General features: G+C 51.9%; 1 pseudogene; it reads left to right on the top strand.

Moving 5' to 3' along the window:
* Nucleotides 1–57: 57 nt before the first annotated feature.
* LOC135536459 (transcription factor Dp-1-like) lies at nt 58–19,604 on the top strand (annotated as a pseudogene).
* The last annotated feature ends 63 nt before the right edge of the window (nt 19,605–19,667 follow it).

The following is a 19,667-nucleotide window of genomic DNA, read 5'->3' as shown; positions in this document are numbered from 1 at the left end:
TTTGATATCGTTCTGTAGGTGTGGTCTATACTTCCCGCGTGATGACGTTTACTTTGTGCGTGTCCAATAGTTTCTTTCACATTTCAGACACCGCCAAGCTCAGTTTGGAGTCGGACAACTCTGGAAGCTCAGCAGCCGGAGATCTCAGTCGGAGTTTGGGACAAATGCTAACAGCTGACTCGGGAGATAAAATCAGAAAAGTGACTTTCATTCTTCCAACTTAATTGATTTATTGATGAAGTAGATGAGTCAGTTACATTTTGTACGCCGAGCAATTACGTTTTTATTTCACTGGGTTTCAGTTTCAGTGGAGTAGAAGTAGTTAACTAGCGTACGTTAGCTAACGTCACTGTCCATCAAATGTATGACTGTTGCACTTAACGCTATCGATCAAATGCAGAGGCCATTCGAAGCCGTTTAGCTAAGCAACATCGAAATAAGTTTGACTTGTGGCATGTCATTCAATCACATTTCTACCCATAGGTAAGGTAGCGAACTTAGCCTGCTAGAAGTACAAAATGTAAAATATATTTATCTTAATTTTTAGCTAGCTGGCTACAAAAATGGCTGACTCGGCTTCTCGCTAGCAGGTAGTTTACGTCCTCCAGTGAGCGCACTCTACCGTAAATAAAACATTATTGTCCACATTATCGTTACTAACTAATGAATGTCGACCCGAAAAGCGGGTTTAGCAAACTATTACCTTAACGTCAGCTGACTGGCTATTAATTCAAACAACTCCTATCGTTGCGATGAGCTAACGTTAGCTAATAAATAGCTTGTGTCTATAGGCAGAACGAACTAGCATGTTGCGTGCTAACTTTAGGACAAACAACATGCTAGCTAGCCATCTGTCAAGCTTGCCAAGCAACCATCTTGACTGAAATTGCTACAAGTCATTTGTTCAATTACTTTCTGTAATTGTAAAGATGCAGGTAACTAGCCAATTGAAAACCTTTGATCTTGGACTCTGAAACGTTTGTGTTAACTTGATAGTTTATGTTTGCTTCGCTAACGTTAGTTTTAGCTAGTTTCCCGTTTGGAGGTTCATTTCGACCTCATCTGGCTGCAGTAACTGGGAGTTGCGGATCAAGAACAACGAGTGAGAAAGGTCGTGGTAACTAGTTGATGGTTGTTAATACTCGTGATTTAAACATGTACAATGGTGGTTCACCTAACTTTCTTGCTAAATATATCTAGCCCAAGCTGCGAAACATGTATGATTGCATGTAGACTAATGCGTAGTCAGCTTCTGGATCCAAATAGCTGCTATTGTGCTTCCCCTGTCCGGCTATGGGAACCTTCTGTCGGTCATTGTTGTATTTACGCGGTTTGGCCTATGTTCTGTTCTCAATGGCCCCTAGTTGGCAATAACTGAGTGTGGAGACCGATTTATGTTGTATGTTGAAACCAGGTTGTTTCCAAAGCTTCCATGCGGCCTAGTGGAGTGTTGTGGTTTGAATCCCTCAGGGGATAAAGCCAGCCGATTCCAACCTTGTAAAATAAGTTAAACAGAAACAGTTTAACCCATCTACAATACATGTCCATTCTGCATTTCTTCTACAATCTTAGTTTTATAACACTGAACTGGAGGCATCTCCCCCCCCCCCCCCCCCCTCTTCCATATTTTGCTTTAGGGAAGCAATTGCTGAACATCCCAAAGAAACCTTCTAGAAGACTTCATCTCCCACACATAGGAGCTGATATCATGGCAATGGATGTGAGTTCTGGGCCAGTGTTATAGTGTGTAACCTGTCGTTCTGGGCCAGAGTTATAGTGTGCAACCTGTCGTTCTGGGCCAGAGTTATAGTGTGCAACCTGTCGTTCTGGGCCAGAGTTATAGTGTGTAACCTGTCGTTCTGGGCCAGAGTTATAGTATGTAACCCGTCGTTCTGGGCCAGAGTTATAGTGTGTAACCTGTCGTTCTGGGCCAGAGTTATAGTATGTAACCCGTCGTTCTGGGCCAGAGTTATAGTGTGTAACCTGTCGTTCTGGGCCAGAGTTATAGTATGTAACCCGGGCCAGAGTTATAGTGTGCAGCCTGTCGTTCTGGGCCAGAGTTATAGTGTGCAACCTGTCGTTCTGGGCCAGAGTTATAGTGTGTAACCTGTCGTTCTGGGCCAGAGTTATAGTGTGTAACCTGTCGTTCTGGGCCAGAGTTATAGTGTGCAACCTGTCGTTCTGGGCCAGAGTTATAGTGTGCAACCTGTTTCTGGGCCAGAGTTATAGTGTGCAACCTGTCGTTCTGGGCCAGAGTTATAGATAACCAGTTTCTGGGCCAGAGTTATAGTGTGCAACCTGTCGTTCTGGGCCAGAGTTATAGTGTGCAACCTGTCGTTCTGGGCCAGAGTTATAGTGTGCAACCTGTCGTTCTGGGCCAGAGTTATAGTATGTAACCTGTCGTTCTGGGCCAGAGTTATAGTGTGCAACCTGTCGTTCTGGGCCAGAGTTATAGTGTGCAACCTGTCATTCTGGGCCAGAGTTATAGCAGTGTAACCTGTCGTTCTGGGCCAGAGTTACCAACCTGTCGTTCTGGGCCAGAGTTATAGTATGTAACCCGGGCCAGAGTTATAGTATGTAACCTGTCGTTCTGGGCCAGAGTTATAGTATGTAACCCGGGCCAGAGTTATAGTATGTAACCTGTCGTTCTGGGCCAGAGTTATAGTATGTAACCTGTCGTTCTGGGCCAGAGTTATAGTATGTAACCCGGGCCAGAGTTATAGTGTGCAACCTGTCGTTCTGGGCCAGAGTTATAGTATGTAACCTGTCGTTCTGGGCCAGAGTTATAGTATGTAACCTGTCGTTCTGGGCCAGAGTTATAGTGTGCAACCTGTCGTTCTGGGCCAGAGTTATAGTATGTAACCTGTCGTTCTGGGCCAGAGTTATAGTATGTAACCTGTCGTTCTGGGCCAGAGTTATAGTATGTAACCTGTCGTTCTGGGCCAGAGTTATAGTATGTAACCTGTCGTTCTGGGCCAGAGTTATAGTGTGCAACCTGTCGTTCTGGGCCAGAGTTATAGTGTGCAACCTGTCGTTCTGGGCCAGAGTTATAGTATGTAACCCGGGCCAGAGTTATAGTATGTAACCTGTCGTTCTGGGCCAGAGTTATAGTATGTAACCTGTCGTTCTGGGCCAGAGTTATAGTATGTAACCCGGGCCAGAGTTATAGTGTGCAACCTGTCGTTCTGGGCCAGAGTTATAGTATGTAACCTGTCGTTCTGGGCCAGAGTTATAGTATGTAACCTGTCGTTCTGGGCCAGAGTTATAGTGTGCAACCTGTCGTTCTGGGCCAGAGTTATAGTGTGCAACCTGTCGTTCTGGGCCAGAGTTATAGTGTGTAACCTGTCGTTCTGGGCCAGAGTTATAGTATGTAACCTGTCGTTCTGGGCCAGAGTTATAGTGTGCAACCTGTCGTTCTGGGCCAGAGTTATAGTGTGTAACCTGTCGTTCTGGGCCAGAGTTATAGTATGCAACCCGGGCCAGAGTTATAGTATGTAACCTGTCGTTCTGGGCCAGAGTTATAGTATGTAACCTGTCGTTCTGGGCCAGAGTTATAGTATGTAACCTGTCGTTCTGGGCCAGAGTTATAGTATGTAACCCGGGCCAGAGTTATAGTATGTAACCTGTCGTTCTGGGCCAGAGTTATAGTATGTAACCCGGGCCAGAGTTATAGTATGCAACCCGGGCCAGAGTTATAGTATGCAACCCAGGCCAGAGTTATAGTATGTAACCCGTCGTTCTGGGCCAGAGTTATAGTGTGTAACCTGTCGTTCTGGGCCAGAGTTATAGTGTGTAACCTGTCGTTCTGGGCCAGAGTTATAGTATGTAACCTGTCGTTCTGGGCCAGAGTTATAGTATGTAACCTGTCGTTCTGGGCCAGAGTTATAGTATGTAACCTGTCGTTCTGGGCCAGAGTTATAGTATGTAACCCGGGCCAGAGTTATAGTATGTAACCCATACAATTAGAATGAGTACTAATTCTACAGTGGAACCTTTTTCTTCTCCGACCATCCACATCCAGTTTTAGATTATTGCTTCAGGGACGAACACACAACTAGATTGATTAACTTCCCTTTGTGGTTTGAGTGGTACAGGCTAAGTTGCTTTGAAGACCTTATCAACTTCCTGATTTAGCAGTGGTGGGTCTCACCATACCAAGTGTTTGTTGATACTTCCTGATTTAGTTGCTTGTTGTTGTGCAATTATCATCTGACAAACAACTTTAAACATTATTTGACCATCTCCTTCCATTCATAGTAACTAGTGGTTTATGCGCCACAATTTGGGAAACACTGGACTAGTGTCCACCCATCTACACAGTTCAAGATGATCGCGGAGGTCCTCAAACTCTAGTGTACACAGATCGATGCTCAATTGTTCACTCAAAGGTTGCCGTGGAAATGGAGCAACATACTCACAGTAAACACATTTAGTAATCCATTGACCTCGGTCCAGCAGCACCTCCTAGCTCCAGACTAGTATAAAGCCAACTAGTGAGGAGAAGAGAATCTAGAGAAGTTTGTAGCTCCTGGTGTTTCCATGGTGACAGTGTGGTGGTGTGGCCATAACGGAACATTGTGGTCTTTAGGCGGCTGTGATCGGTGCCAACGGAGAGATGAAGGTTTTCTACAACCAGAACCTCAGTCCCAGCAAAGGTAGGTAGCCACAGTACCCAGGGTTTCCCCTAGTTATTTTAGTATAGGTGGACTGCACACTGGTGAACACTGGCAGGGAGGAGTAAGACTTGGACAAGGGTGGCTGTACCAGAGAAACACCAGAAGCATTATGATAATCAGCCGATCCTCCTGCAGGATGGGAGTTGATGGCAGGCTGTGACTCTCGCCTAACTAACAGAGGAGGGCAGTGTTGCCCCCTATTGAGACGTTCTCTGTGGCCAATCACGTCGTAAGTGATTCCAGGGAGCGGATCTCAATTAGGATTGTCGCGGTACTTCTGTGGCAAGGAAACAAAACATGAAGCAGTTTTAATTTCTTGAGGAAAAATGTCCTTCAGTTAGAAACCAACAGCATTATGTTGTTACCTGGAGTCCCATTTATTCATTCAGCAAACTATAACACCCACAATTTGACATAAAGCTGATTTTTGTTTTTTTATACGACAATGGAGTTCAGTCTAATTCATGTTTTCTTTTTTTCCCAATGGGTAATCTGGTGTGATGGTGATACTGGTACCGTGACAACCCAATCTCAAGTAGTGCACTATATAGGGAATAGGGTGCCATTTGGGATGCACACCTGGTGTTATAAGTGTTCTTCCTGTCCCTCCAGGTGTCCTGTCCCTGGTGACAGTCCACCCACAGTCTCTCTCTGTGGGGAAACAACTGCTTCCCAAAACCCTGGGGCCCTCCAATCAACATTGCCCCACACATGGTGAGACACAACACTACAGCTTCTAAGAACCCCTGTCCTCTCCTTGTCGTCCTGTCTGAGGGCCCCTCTCCTCCTCGTCCTGTCTGAGGGCTCGTCCTGTCTGAGGACCTCTCCTCCTCCTGTCTGAGGGCCCCTCTGTTGCTACTAGGGAAGCACTGGGCTTCCCATGTCTCCGTGGCGATAAAGCCTTCATACTAACTTCGAACAAGGCAGGGCGACCTGTGTGTGTGTGACCTGCGTGCATGTGTGTGTGTGACCTGCGTGCATGTGTGTGTGTGTGTGTGACCTGCGTGCATGTGTGTGTGACCTGCGTGTGTGTGTGTGTGACCTGCGTGCATGTGTGTGTGTGCCCTGTGTGTGTGACCTGTGTGCATAAGCTAATCACAAACCCTTCAGTCAGCGGGATTATTATAAGAACTCCTCATCAACATGATCATCCTATTAATGAGGCAAGTCCCAGAGCTCAGGGTTCAGCTAGAGATGCATAGACATAGAACCCCTAGTTCTATAGAGAGATCTAGACCCCAGCCACGATATGTTGATCTGGCTAGCCGCCATAGCTTCTAGTATGGTGTAGATATATGCTATATAGATCGCTCCACAGTGCTTTGAAAGAAGCGCATACATTTTAATTTAATTTATTGCTGTTTTAAATGTTATGTCTGCATGGTAACTGTCCCTCCCTCTGTCTCAGGTGATGGGTACCCCTCAGAGGCCCAGTGGGTCAGGGGGGTTAGTGATGGGCAGCCCTCACACACCCAGTACCCAGTACAGACCCAACCCTGATGCCTCTACAGAGCCAACCCCCTGATGCCTCTCCCTGGTCCACCGGGTAAGACACATACACAATTGTATACAAACACTCATCATGCTGGTTATGGTCAGCTGGTCGTTATGGTCAGCTGGTCGTTATGGTCAGCTGGTCGTTATGGTCAGCTGGTCGTTATGGTCAGCTGGTCGTTATGGTCAGCTGGCAAGGATGGTCAGCTGGGCTGGTCAGCTGGTCGTTATGGTCAGGGTCGTTAAGGTCAGCTGGTCGTTATGGTCAGCTGGTCGTTATGGTCAGCTGGTCGTTATGGTCAGCTGGTCGTTATGGTCAGCTGGTCGTTATGGTCAGCTGGTCGTTATGGTCAGCTGGTCGTTATGGTCAGCTGGTCGTTATGGTCAGCTTTAGGTCGATTCTCAGCAAGGAGGCAGGCTGACTTCTTGGGAAAGTTCTCTCTCTCTCTCGTTAAGAGAGTGACATGTCACTACATTAAAGTATTCACACCCCTGGGCTTTTCCCAAGTTTTGTTGCTACAATTTAGGATGACATTTGGATTGAATTGTTGCTTTTTGTCAATGATCTACACAAAATATTCTGTAAAAGTGGGAAATTATTTATTCCATTTTTTTTTTAATGGAAAATAAAACCGATACAGGTGTATCTTGATTAGATAATTATTCAACCAAGTCAATACATGTTAGAATCACCTTTGGCAGAGATTACAGCTGTGAGTCTTTCTGGGTAATAAATCTGTAGAAGCTTTTACACACCTGGATTGTACAATATTTGCCCATTTGTTCTTTAAAAAAAAAAAAATCTTCGACCTCCGTCAGCCATTTTCAAGTCTCGCCGCAGATTTTCAAGATCTAGGTCAACTGTTACTCGGCCACTCAGGAACGTTCAATGTCTTCTTGGTTAGGAACTCCAGTGTAGATTTGGCCTTTATGTTTTAGGTTATTGTCCTGCTGTAAGGTGAATTTGTCTCCCAGTGTCTGTTGGAAAGCAGACAAGGTTTTCCTCTAGGATTTTGCCTGTGCTTATTGCTGTATTCTGTTTTTATTTTTAATCCTAAACTCCCTTGTCATTGCCGACGACAAGCATACCCATAACATGATGCAGCCACCACCGTACTTGAAAATATGAAGTGAAAATCAGTGATGAGTTGGATCTGCCCCAAACATAACTTTGTATTCAGGACATTGGAAAACTTCCCTGGTCTTTGTGGTTGAATCTATGTTTGAAATATACTGCTCGACTAAGAGACATTACAGATAATTGCATGTGTGGGGTACAGAGATGAGGTGGTCATTTATAAATGTTAAACTCTATTATTGCTCACTTATGTGACTTGTTAAGCACATTTTTACTTCTAAACATATTTAGGCCATAACAAAAGGGTTGAATACTTATTGACTCAAGACATTTCAGATTTCATTTAAAACATTTCTAAAAAATATAATTTCACTTTGACATGATGGGTTAGTGTGTGTGTGTGTAGATCAGTGACACAACAAGGGGTGTGAATACTTTCTGAAGGCTCTGTATGAAGGAACTTCTCTCTCTCCCTAGTCTCTATCTCTACATCAGCCATGCTCAACTGGCGGATAGCGGTCACTCCTGAACCGACTCTCTCTCAAACTCCTGCTCTGACTTCTTCTCTCTCAAACTCCTGCTCTGACTTCTTCTCTCTCAAACTCCTGCTCTGACTTCTTCTCTCTCAAACTCCTGCTCTGACTTCTTCTCTCTCAAACTCCTGCTCTGACTTCTTCTCTCTCAAACTCCTGCTCTGACTTCTTCTCTCTCAAACTCCTGCTCTGACTTCTTCTCTCTCAAACTCCTGCTCTGACTTCTTCTCTCTCAAACTCCTGCTCTGACTTCTTCTCTCTCAAACTCCTGCTCTGACTTCTTCTCTCTCAAACTCCTGCTCTGACTTCTTCTCTCTCAAACTCCTGCTCTGACTTCTTCTCTCTCAAACTCCTGCTCTGACTTCTTCTCTCTCAAACTCCTGCTCTGACTTTCTCTCTCAAACTCCTGCTCTGACTTCTTCTCTCTCAAACTCCTGCTCTGACTTCTTCTCTCTCAAACTCCTGCTCTGACTTCTTCTCTCTCAAACTCCTGCTCTGACTTCTTCTCTCTCAAACTCCTGCTCTGACTTCTTCTCTCTCAAACTCCTGCTCTGACTTCTCAAACTCTGCTCTCAAACTCCTGCTCTGACTTCTTCTCTCTCAAACTCCTGCTCTGACTTCTTCTCTCTCAAACTCCTGCTCTGACTTCTACTCTCTCAAACTCCTGCTCTGTCTTCTACTCTCTCAAACTCCTGCTCTGACTTCTACTCTCTCAAACTCCTGCTCTGACCGACTTCTCTCTCAAACTCCTGCTCTGACCTTCTTCTCTCTCAAACTCCTGCTCTGACCTTCTTCTCTCTCAAACTCCTGCTCTGACCTTCTTCTCTCTCAAACTCCTGCTCTGACCGACTTCTTCTCTCTCAAACTCCTGCTCTGACCGACTTCTCTCTCAAACTCCTGCTCTGACCGACGTCTCTCTCAAACTCCTGCTCTTCTCTCTCAAACTCCTGCTCTGACGACTTCTCTCTCAAACTCCTGCTCTGACCGACGTCTCTCTCAAACTCCTGCTCTGACCGACGTCTCTCTCAAACTCCTGCTCTGACCGACTTCTCTCTCAAACTCCTGCTCTGACCGACTTCTCTCTCAAACTCCTGCTCTGACCGACGTCTCTCTCAAACTCCTGCTCTGACCGACGTCTCTCTCAAACTCCTGCTCTGCTCTCTCAAACTCCTGCTCTGTCCGACGTCTTCTCTCAAACTCCTGCTCTGTGACTTCTTCTCTCTCAAACTCCTGCTCTCTCTCAAACTCCTGCTCTGACTTCTTCATTCCTGCTCTGAACTCTCTGCTCTGACTCATTCCTGCTCTTCTCTCTCAAACTCCTGCTCTGACCGACGTCTCTCTCAAACTCCTGCTCTGACCGACGTCTCTCTCAAACTCCTGCGCTGACCGACTTCTCTCTCAAACTCCTGCGCTGACCGACTGCTTCTCTCATTCCTGCTCTGCCTGTGTTCCAGGAAGCGTGGTACTGGTAAGAAGGGGGATAAGAACGGGAAGGGTCTTAGGCATTTCTCCATGAAGGTGTGTGAGAAGGTGCAGAAGAAGGGAGTAACTACCTACAATGAGGTGGCTGACGAGCTCGTGGCAGAGTTCAGCGCCAACGACACCCTCCTCTCGCCCGGCGACTCGGTGAGACACACAGCCAATCAAAAAAAAAATCAGACCAGGGTTTCATCCGTACAACAAATAGCCCAATCCGAGTTCAAGATGCACTGGTTCTGTACAGCCCGAATGGGCCCGGGTCAGAAGTAGTGCACTATAAAGGGATCAGGGAGCCATTGGGGAAACGACAGCAGCTCTGTGTCTCTCCCCTCCGCAGCATTCCTACGACCAGAAGAACATCCGACGGCGTGTGTACGATGCGCTCAACGTGCTCATGGCCATGAACATCATCTCTAAGGAGAAGAAAGAGATCCGGTGGATCGGCCTGCCCACCAACTCAGCCCAGGAGTGTCAGAGCTTGGAGGTAAGAGACCAGGTGGATCGGCCTGCCCACCAACTCAGCCCAGGAGTGTCAGAGCTTGGAGGTAAGAGACCAGGTGGATCGGCCTGCCCACCAACTCAGCCCAGGAGTGTCAGAGCTTGGAGGTAAGAGACCAGGGGAGGGCCCACCAACTCAGCCCAGGAGTGTCAGAGCTTGGAGGTAAGAGACCAGGTGGAGGGCCCACCAAGAGCCCAGGAGTGTCAGAGCTTGGAGGTAAGAGACCAGGTGGAGGGCCCACCAAGAGCCCAGGAGGGTCAGAGCTTGGAGGTAAGGAGGGGGTCAGAGCCCGGGGGGGATCAGGAGGGTACAAGCCCGGGGGTAAGAGATCAGGAGGGTACAAGCCCGGGGGTAAGAGATCAGGAGGGTACAAGCCCGGGGGTAAGAGATCGGGAGGGGTCAGAGCTTGGAGGTAAGAGATCGGGAGGGGTCAGCGCCCGGGGGTAAGGGGGAGAGCCCCGGGGGTAAGGGGGAGGGGAGCCCCGGATTGGGGGGGTAGAGCCTGATGTATTCCTGTCATTGTCAGGTGGAGAGACAGAAACGACTAGAGAGGATCAACCAGAAACAGTCTCAGCTTCAGGAGCTCATTCTACAGGTAAACACCCCCTTCACTGTGGGAACATACACACCTATTAGAAGAATGTCATCTCAACGACGTTGACTGAGCGGTATCACAACGTTGTGTGAATGTCTCGGTGCAGCAAATAGCGTTCAAGCGCCTGGTGCAGCGGAATCGTGCAGCGGAGCAGCAAGCGGGCAGGGCTCCACCCCCAAACTCTGTCATCAACCTGCCCTTCATCATCATCAACACCTCCAAGAGGACCGTCATCGACTGCAGCATCTCCAATGACAAGTAAGAGACCAGAGACTCTGGAATACACACACACACTTACTCCAGTCCTGTTTCACTCCTGTGTGTTATTCATGTCCCAACTCCCTTTGAGACACCTTGGGACATGGGAGTGATGCTTGGGGGTTGGGACATGGGAGTGGTGCTTGGGGGTTGGGACATGGGAGTGGTGCTAGGGGGTTGGGACATGGGAGTGATGCTAGGGGGTTGGGACATGGGAGTGATGCTTGGGGGTTGGGACATGGGAGTGGTGCTTGGGGGTTGGGACATGGGAGTGGTGCTTGGGGGTTGGGACATGGGAGGGGTTGGGACATGGGAGTGATGCTTGGGGGTTGGGACATGGGAGGGGTTGGGACATGGGAGCGATGCTTGGGGGTTGGGACATGGGAGTGGTGGTTGGGACATGGGAGGGGTTGGGACATGGGAGTGGTGCTTGGGGGTTGGGACATGGGAGGGGTTGGGACATGGGAGCGATGCTTGGGGGTTGGGACATGGGAGTGATGCATGGGGGTTGGGACATGGGAGTGATGCTGGGACATGGGGGTTGGGACATGGGAGTGATGCTTGGGGGTTGGGACATGGGAGTGATGCTTGGGGGTTGGGACATGGGAGTGATGCTTGGGGGTTGGGACATGGGAGTGATGCTTGGGGGTTGGGACATGGGAGTGATGCTTGGGGGTTGGGACATGGGAGTGATGATGGGGGTTGGGACATGGGAGTGATGGATGGGGGTTGGGACATGGGAGTGATGATGGGGGTTGGGACATGGGAGTGATGCTTGGGGGTTGGGACATGGGAGTGATGCTTGGGGGTTGGGACATGGGAGGATGGTTGGGACATGCGATGCTTGGGGGTTGGGACATGGGAGTGATGCTTGGGGGTTGGGACATGGGAGTGATGGGGTTGGGACATGGGAGTGATGGATGGGGGTTGGGACATGGGAGTGATGGATGGGGGTTGGGACATGGGAGTGATGGATGGGGGTTGGGACATGGGAGTGATGGATGGGGGTTGGGACATGGGAGTGATGATGGGGGTTGGGACATGGGAGTGATGGATGGGGGTTGGGACATGGGAGTGATGGATGGGGGTTGGGACATGGGAGTGATGGATGGGGGTTGGGACATGGGGGTGATGCTTGGGGGTTGGGACATGGGGGTGGTGCATGGGGGTTGGGACATGGGAGATGCTTGGGGGTTGGGACATGGGAGCGGTGCTTGGGGGTTGGGACATGGGAGTGATGCTTGGGGGTTGGGACATGGGAGCGGTGCTTGGGGGTTGGGACATGGGAGCGGTGCTTGGGGGTTGGGACATGGGGAGGTGCTTGGGGGTTGGGACATGGGAGTGATGCTTGGGGGTTGGGACATGGGAGTGATGCTTGGGGGTTGGGACATGGGAGCGATGCTTGGGGGTTGGGACATGGGAGCGATGCTTGGGGGTTGGGACATGGGAGCGATGCTTGGGGGTTGGGACATGGGAGCGGTGCTTGGGGGTTGGGACATGGGAGTGATGGTTGGGACATGGGAGCGATGCTTGGGGGTTGGGACATGGGAGCGGTGCTTGGGGGTTGGGACATGGGAGTGATGGTTGGGACATGGGAGTGATGGATGGGGGTTGGGACATGGGAGTGATGGATGGGGGTTGGGACATGGGAGTGATGGATGGGGGTTGGGACATGGGAGTGATGGATGGGGGTTGGGACATGGGAGTGATGGATGGGGGTTGGGACATGGGAGTGATGGATGGGGGTTGGGACATGGGGTGATGCTTGGGGGTTGGGACATGGGAGTGATGGATGGGGGTTGGGACATGGGAGGATGCATGGGGGTTGGGACATGGGAGTGGTGCATGGGGGTTGGGACATGGGAGTGATGCTGGGGGTTGGGACATGGGAGTGATGCTTGGGGGTTGGGACATGGGAGTGATGCTAGGGGTTGGGACATGGGAGTGATGCTTGGGGGTTGGGACATGGGAGGGTGCTGGGGGTTGGGACATGGGAGGGTGCTTGGGGGTTGGGACATGGGAGTGATGCTTGGGGGTTGGGACATGGGAGTGGTGCTAGGGGGTTGGGACATGGGAGTGATGCTAGGGGGTTGGGACATGGGAGGGGTTGGGACATGGGAGTGATGCTGGGGGTTGGGACATGGGAGGGATGCTTGGGGGTTGGGACATGGGAGTGGGACATGGGGGGGTTGGGACATGGGAGTGATGCTAGGGGGTTGGGACATGGGAGTGATGCTTGGGGGTTGGGACATGGGAGGGATGCTTGGGGGTTGGGACATGGGAGGGATGGTTGGGACATGGGAGTGGGGGTTGGGACATGGGAGTGATGGTTGGGACATGGGAGGATGATGGTTGGGACATGGGAGTGATGGGACATGGGAGTGATGGATGGGGGTTGGGACATGGGAGTGATGGATGGGGGTTGGGACATGGGAGTGATGGATGGGGGTTGGGACATGGGAGTGATGGATGGGGGTTGGGACATGGGAGTGATGGATGGGGGTTGGGACATGGGAGTGATGGATGGGGGTTGGGACATGGGGGTGATGCTTGGGGGTTGGGACATGGGAGTGGTGCATGGGGGTTGGGACATGAGGGTGCATGGGGGTTGGGACATGGGAGTGGTGCTAGGGGGTTGGGACATGGGAGTGATGCTAGGGGGTTGGGACATGGGAGTGATGCTTGGGGGTTGGGACATGAGGGTGCTAGGGGTTGGGACATGAGGGTGCTAGGGGTTGGGACATGGGAGTGGTGCTAGGGGGTTGGGACATGGGAGTGGTGCTAGGCGGTTGGGACATGGGAGTGATGCTAGGGGGTTGGGACATGGGAGGGGTTGGGACATGGGAGGGGTTGGGACATGGGAGTGATGCTTGGGGGTTGGGACATGGGAGTGATGCTAGGGGGTTGGGACATGGGAGGGATGCTTGGGGGTTGGGACATGGGAGTGATGCTTGGGGGTTGGGACATGGGAGTGATGGATGGGGGTTGGGACATGGGAGTGATGCTTGGGGGTTGGGACATGGGAGTGATGCTTGGGGGTTGGGACATGGGAGTGATGGTTGGGGGGAGTGGGATGGGGGTTGGGACATGGGAGTGATGGATGGGACATGGGAGTGATGGATGGGGGTTGGGACATGGGAGTGATGGATGGGGGTTGGGACATGGGAGTGATGGATGGGGGTTGGGACATGGGAGTGATGGATGGGGGTTGGGACATGGGAGTGATGGATGGGGGTTGGGACATGGGAGTGATGGATGGGGGTTGGGACATGGGAGTGATGGATGGGGGTTGGGACATGGGGGTGATGGTTGGGGGTTGGGACATGGGGGTGATGCTTGGGGGTTGGGACATGGTGAGGGGGTTGGGACATGAGGGTGCTAGGGGGTTGGGACATGGGAGTGGTGCTAGGGGGTTGGGACATGGGAGGGGTTGGGACATGGGAGGGGTTGGGACATGGGAGGGGTTGGGACATGGGAGTGATGCTAGGGGGTTGGGACATGGGAGTGATGCTTGGGGGTTGGGACATGGGAGGGATGCTTGGGGGTTGGGACATGGGAGGGATGGTTGGGACATGGGAGTGATGGTTGGGACATGGGAGTGATGGTTGGGACATGGGAGTGATGGATGGGGGTTGGGACATGGGAGTGATGGATGGGGGTTGGGACATGGGAGTGATGGATGGGGGTTGGGACATGGGAGTGATGGATGGGGGTTGGGACATGGGAGTGATGATGGGGGTTGGGACATGGGAGTGATGATGGGGGTTGGGACATGGGAGTGATGGATGGGGGTTGGGACATGGGGGTGATGCTTGGGGGTTGGGACATGGGGTGATGGGGGGTTGGGACATGAGGGTGCTTGGGGTTGGGACTTGGGAGTGGTGCTAGGGGGTTGGGACATGGGAGTGATGCTAGGGGGTTGGGACATGGGAGTGATGCTAGGGGGTTGGGACATGAGGGTGCTAGGGGGTTGGGACATGGGAGGGTGCTAGGGGGTTGGGACATGGGAGTGGTGCTAGGGGTTGGGACATGGGAGTGGTGCTAGGGGTTGGGACATGGGAGTGATGCTGGGGGTTGGGACATGGGAGGGGTTGGGACATGGGAGTGATGCTAGGGGGTTGGGACATGGGAGTGATGCTTGGGGGTTGGGACATGGGAGGGATGCTTGGGGGTTGGGACATGGGAGTGATGCTTGGGGGTTGGGACATGGGAGTGATGCTAGGGGGTTGGGACATGGGAGTGATGCTTGGGGGTTGGGACATGGGAGGGATGCTTGGGGGTTGGGACATGGGAGTGATGGTTGGGACATGGGAGTGATGGATGGGGGTTGGGACATGGGAGTGATGGATGGGACATGGGAGTGATGGATGGGGGTTGGGACATGGGGAGATGGATGGGGGTTGGGACATGGGGGTGGATGGGGGTTGGGACATGGGAGTGATGGATGGGGGTTGGGACATGGGGTGGGATGCTGCTGGGGGTTGGGACATGGGAGTGACTGCTTTGGGGGTTCCTGGGTTGGGACATGGGAGTGATGGATGGGGGTTGGGACATGGGAGTGATGGATGGGGGTTGGGACATGGGAGATGATGGGGGTTGGGACATGGGAGGATGGTTGGGGGTTGGGACATGGGGGTGATGCTTGGGGGTTGGGACATGAGGGTGCTAGGGGGTTGGGACATGAGGGTGCTAGGGGGTTGGGACATGGGAGTGGTGCTAGGGGGTTGGGACATGGGAGTGATGCTAGGGGGTTGGGACATGGGAGTGATGCTAGGGGGTTGGGACATGGGAGGGGCTAGGGGGTTGGGACATGGGAGTGATGCTAGGGGGTTGGGACATGGGAGTGATGCTAGGGGGTTGGGACATGAGGGTGCTAGGGGGTTGGGACATGGGAGTGGTGCTAGGGGGTTGGGACATGGGAGTGGTGCTAGGGGGTTGGGACATGGGAGTGATGCTAGGCGGTTGGGACATGGGAGTGATGCTAGGGGGTTGGGACATGGGAGGGGTTGGGACATGGGAGGGGTTGGGACATGGGAGTGATGCTAGGGGGTTGGGACATGGGAGTGACGCTTGGGGGTTGGGACATGGGAGGGATGCTTGGGGGTTGGGACATGGGAGTGATGCTTGGGGGTTGGGACATGGGAGTGATTTCAAATTCAACACCAAACCTCATCTAATCATACCTGCCTCTGTCCCCCCCTTCTCTCTCTCTCCTGCCTCTGTCCCCCCCCCTTATCTCTCTCCTGCCTCTGTCCCCCCCTTCTCTCTCTCTTTCCTGCCCGTCCCCCTGTCTCTCCCCGTCCCCCTTCTCTCTCTCTTTCCTGCCTCTCTCTCCCGTCCCCCCTTCTCTCTCTCTCCCCGTCCCCCCGTCCCCTCTCTCCTGCCTCTGCCCCCCTTCTCTCTCTCCTGCCTCTGCCCCCCCTTCTCTCTCTCCTGAAAGGGCCCCCCCCCCTCTCTCTCTCTCCTGCCTACAGGTTTGAGTACCTGTTCAACTTTGACAACATGTTTGAGATCCATGATGACATTGAGGTGTTGAAGAGAATGGGGCTGGCCTGTGGTCTGGAGGTGGGCCAGTGTTCACCAGAGGACCTGAAGGAGGAAAGGGGCCTGGTGCCCAGAGCCCTGGAGCCCTATGTTACAGGTCAGTATGGCTGTCTCCCACAGGGCTCCCTATTCAGCCTGATGTACTTGGGATGGGACTGTGTAAAGGAGGCTGTAGAAAGGGGCTGGGACTGTGAGGCTGTAGAAAGGGGCTGGGGCTGTGGAAAGGGGCCGGGACTGTGAGGCTGTGGAAAGGGGCTGGGACTGTGAGGCTGTAGAAAGGGGCTGGGACTGTGAGGCTGTAGAAAGGGGCTGGGACTGTGAGGCTGTAGAAAGGGGCTGGGGCTGTAGAAAGGGGCTGGGACTGTGAGGCTGTAGAAAGGGGCTGGGACTGTGGAAAGGGGGGCTGGGGCTGTGGAAAGGGGCTGGGGCTGTGAGGCTGTAGAAAGGGGCTGGGACTGTGGAAAGGGGCTGGGGCTGTGGAAAGGGGCTGGGGCTGTGAGGCTGTAGAAAGGGGCTGGGACTGTGAGGCTGTAGAAAGGGGCTGGGACTGTGGAAAGGGGCTGGGGCTGTAGAAAGGGGCTGGGGCTGTAGAAAGGGGCTGGGACTGTAGAAAGGGGCTGTGAGGCTGTAGAAAGGGGCTGGGGCTGTAGAAAGGGGCTGGGACTGTAGAAAGGGGCTGGGACTGTAGAAAGGGGCTGGGACTGTAGAAAGGGGCTGGGGCTGTAGAAAGGGGCTGGGGCTGTAGAAAGGGGCTGGGACTGTAGAAAGGGGCTGGGACTGTAGAAAGGGGCCGGGACTGTGAGGCTGTAGAAAGGGGCTGGGACTGTGGAAAGGGGCTGGGGCTGTAGAAAGGGGCTGGGGCTGTAGAAAGGGGCTGGGACTGTAGAAAGGGGCCGGGGCTGTAGAAAGGGGCTGGGACTGTGGAAAGGGACTGGGACTGTGAGGCTGTAGAAAGGGGCTGGGGCTGTAGAAAGGGGCTGGGGCTGTAGAAAGGGGCTGGGGCTGTGGAAAGGGACTGGGACTGTAGAAAGGGGCTGGGACTGTAGAAAGGGGCTGGGACTGTAGAAAGGGGCTGGGACTGTAGAAAGGGGCTGGGACTGTAGAAAGGGGCTGGGACTGTAGAAAGGGGCTGGGACTGTAGAAAGGGGCTGGGGCTGTAGAAAGGGGCTGAGGCTGTAGAAAGGGGCTGGGGCTGTAGAAAGGGACTGTGAGGCTGTAGAAAGGGGCCGGGGCTGTAGAAAGGGGCGTCTTTTGATTATAATCCCTCCCCTCCAGAAATGGCCACGGGTCCAATAAGCAACGTCTACATCACAGGAGCCTCGTCTAGGAACGGAGGAGGACGCCGCCACACAAGGTGAATCTCTTCTATAGAGATGTACTGCAGAGCTCATTTCCCTGTCTGGAGGGTGGAAGCCCTCGGTGGGGCTTCCCATGCTACAACAGGCTTTGTTTCAAGTGTGTCCTCTATCCAACTCTATGATCTCTCTTTCTGAGCTCTTTTTTTTTTTTTTATGTACAGGAAGTGATGTAACAGACAGGTCTTAACTAATTCCATCTTCTGTTTCCTGCTGTATATTCAGTAGCTCCGATGGCACGGTGGCGTCCATTTCCAACGACTCACACTACAGCGCCTCGCGAGGCCACACCCCCGTGTCCTGCATGGCAGACGAGGAAGAGGACGACGAAGACTACGACGACAATGATTAAATCAGTAGTTTCTCACTCTACCATCTCTTAACAGCCCAGTCTGATGACTAACCAGCTGTGTTCCAAATGGCTTCCTATACCCAATATGCTGAACTACTTTTGACCACGGCCATATTGGCACAGAGGTAGTGCACTGTGTAGGGAGTAGTGCCATTTGGAATGCATGCAGCCCAGGTCCCATGAACAAATCCATCTCAGGCCTCCCCTCCTCCAGCTCCATCTCAGGCCTTCCCTCCTCCAGCTCCATCTCAGGCCTTCCCTCCCTCTAGCTCCATCTCAGGCCTTCCCCCCTCCAGCTCCATCTCAGGCCTTCCCCCTCCAGCTCCATCTCAGGCCTTCCCTCCCTCCAGCTCCATCTCAGGCCTTCCCCTCCTCCAGCTCCATCTCAGGCCTTCCCTCCTCCAGCTCCATCTCAGGCCTTCCCTCCTCCAGCTCCATCTCAGGCCTTCCCTCCTCCAGCTCCATCTCAGGCCTTCCCTCCACCAGCTCCATCTCAGGCCTTCCCTCCTCCAGCTCCATCTCAGGCCTTCCCTCCACCAGCTCCATCTCAGGCCTTCCCTCCTCCAGCTCCATCTCAGGCCTTCCCTCCTCCAGCTCCATCTCAGGCCTTCCCTCCTCCAGCTCCATCTCAGGCCTTCCCTCCCTCCAGCTCCATCTCAGGCCTTCCCTCCACCCCACCAAGCTGTCTACGAGGAGGCCCCTGCTTCTCCTTCCTCAACTGCCTTCAGAATGCACAAGAGCTCACCAACGCAATGGCCTTCTGGGAAACGTAGTCTTTGCTGACACTATGACTGTATAATGCCTTTTTGTGGGAATGTAATTTATTTTGTTTCTCTCCTTCTGAAGCTGTGATTGCTATGAGTATAATCTCCACAACGTGCTCCTCTTCAGCCGCCTCCCCCTAACAGGAAATGGGGATCTTTCTCGTGACAAACTAGTTTTTTTGTTGTTGTTTCTAGAGTGAACTGATACACGGCCACAGAAAGATTCCCTCCAGAAACCTTGAGATCTGCCCTGTGTGGCTGTATTACAGTATTTAACATCATGAACAGTGGTGGTGTGTCATTGACATGACAGTGAAATGACTTCCTATATAGCTCCCAGGGGGGAGAGAGAGTGTGTGTTTTGTACTTTACTTATTTGTAGTAATATTTTCTTATTTTGTGTGACTTTCTTCTGGCAGCTATTTTAAAGATGGGTCAGAATGTGTGTTTTTGGACGGTCACTTGGCCCTGCGTGTCACTGTGAATACCTACAGACAGTAGAGGCCAAATGTCCCTGTGTGTGACGGTAGAGGAGACAAGGCCACCCTATTCCCCTTCTCAAAGCAAGGTGACCATGTTCATCATCTCAGAATTGGAGTCAAGAGAACGTTGTTGTAAATTGGAAGCGGTTCTCTGCCTGGCTGGCAGGCAGCCCATTGAGATAAAAAAAAATATATACCAAAATGATTCTAAACATCTCAATGCTCTACTTAATGAACGACACCCAGAGTGAAGTAGCTGTGTATTGTCAATGATGTGAACTTTGGGGAGGATGGAGCCATTCATAGGGTTGTAACAAGCTCAAGACTTCAGGATTGTGGCAAAAGTCAAAATAGGGGAGTCCACTACAATGACCCCCCCCCACAAGGAACTTTTGTAAAACTGAAAACATGTTGACTCTGCAATACCATACCTTTTTATTTCTGTTATCTAATGAGTTTGGAAATTATAGAGAATAAATATAGAGGGTGTTTGAACTTGTTGTCTTTGTGGATTTGAATACATGTTTAATATTTATGGTTTCATTATGATACAATGCA

This window comes from Oncorhynchus masou, unplaced genomic scaffold (assembly GCF_036934945.1).
Source record: "Oncorhynchus masou masou isolate Uvic2021 unplaced genomic scaffold, UVic_Omas_1.1 unplaced_scaffold_621, whole genome shotgun sequence".
Lineage (NCBI taxonomy): Eukaryota > Metazoa > Chordata > Actinopteri > Salmoniformes > Salmonidae > Oncorhynchus > Oncorhynchus masou.
The sequence above is the reverse complement of the archived record's forward strand: the minus strand, read 5'-3'. Positions and strand labels throughout refer to the sequence as shown.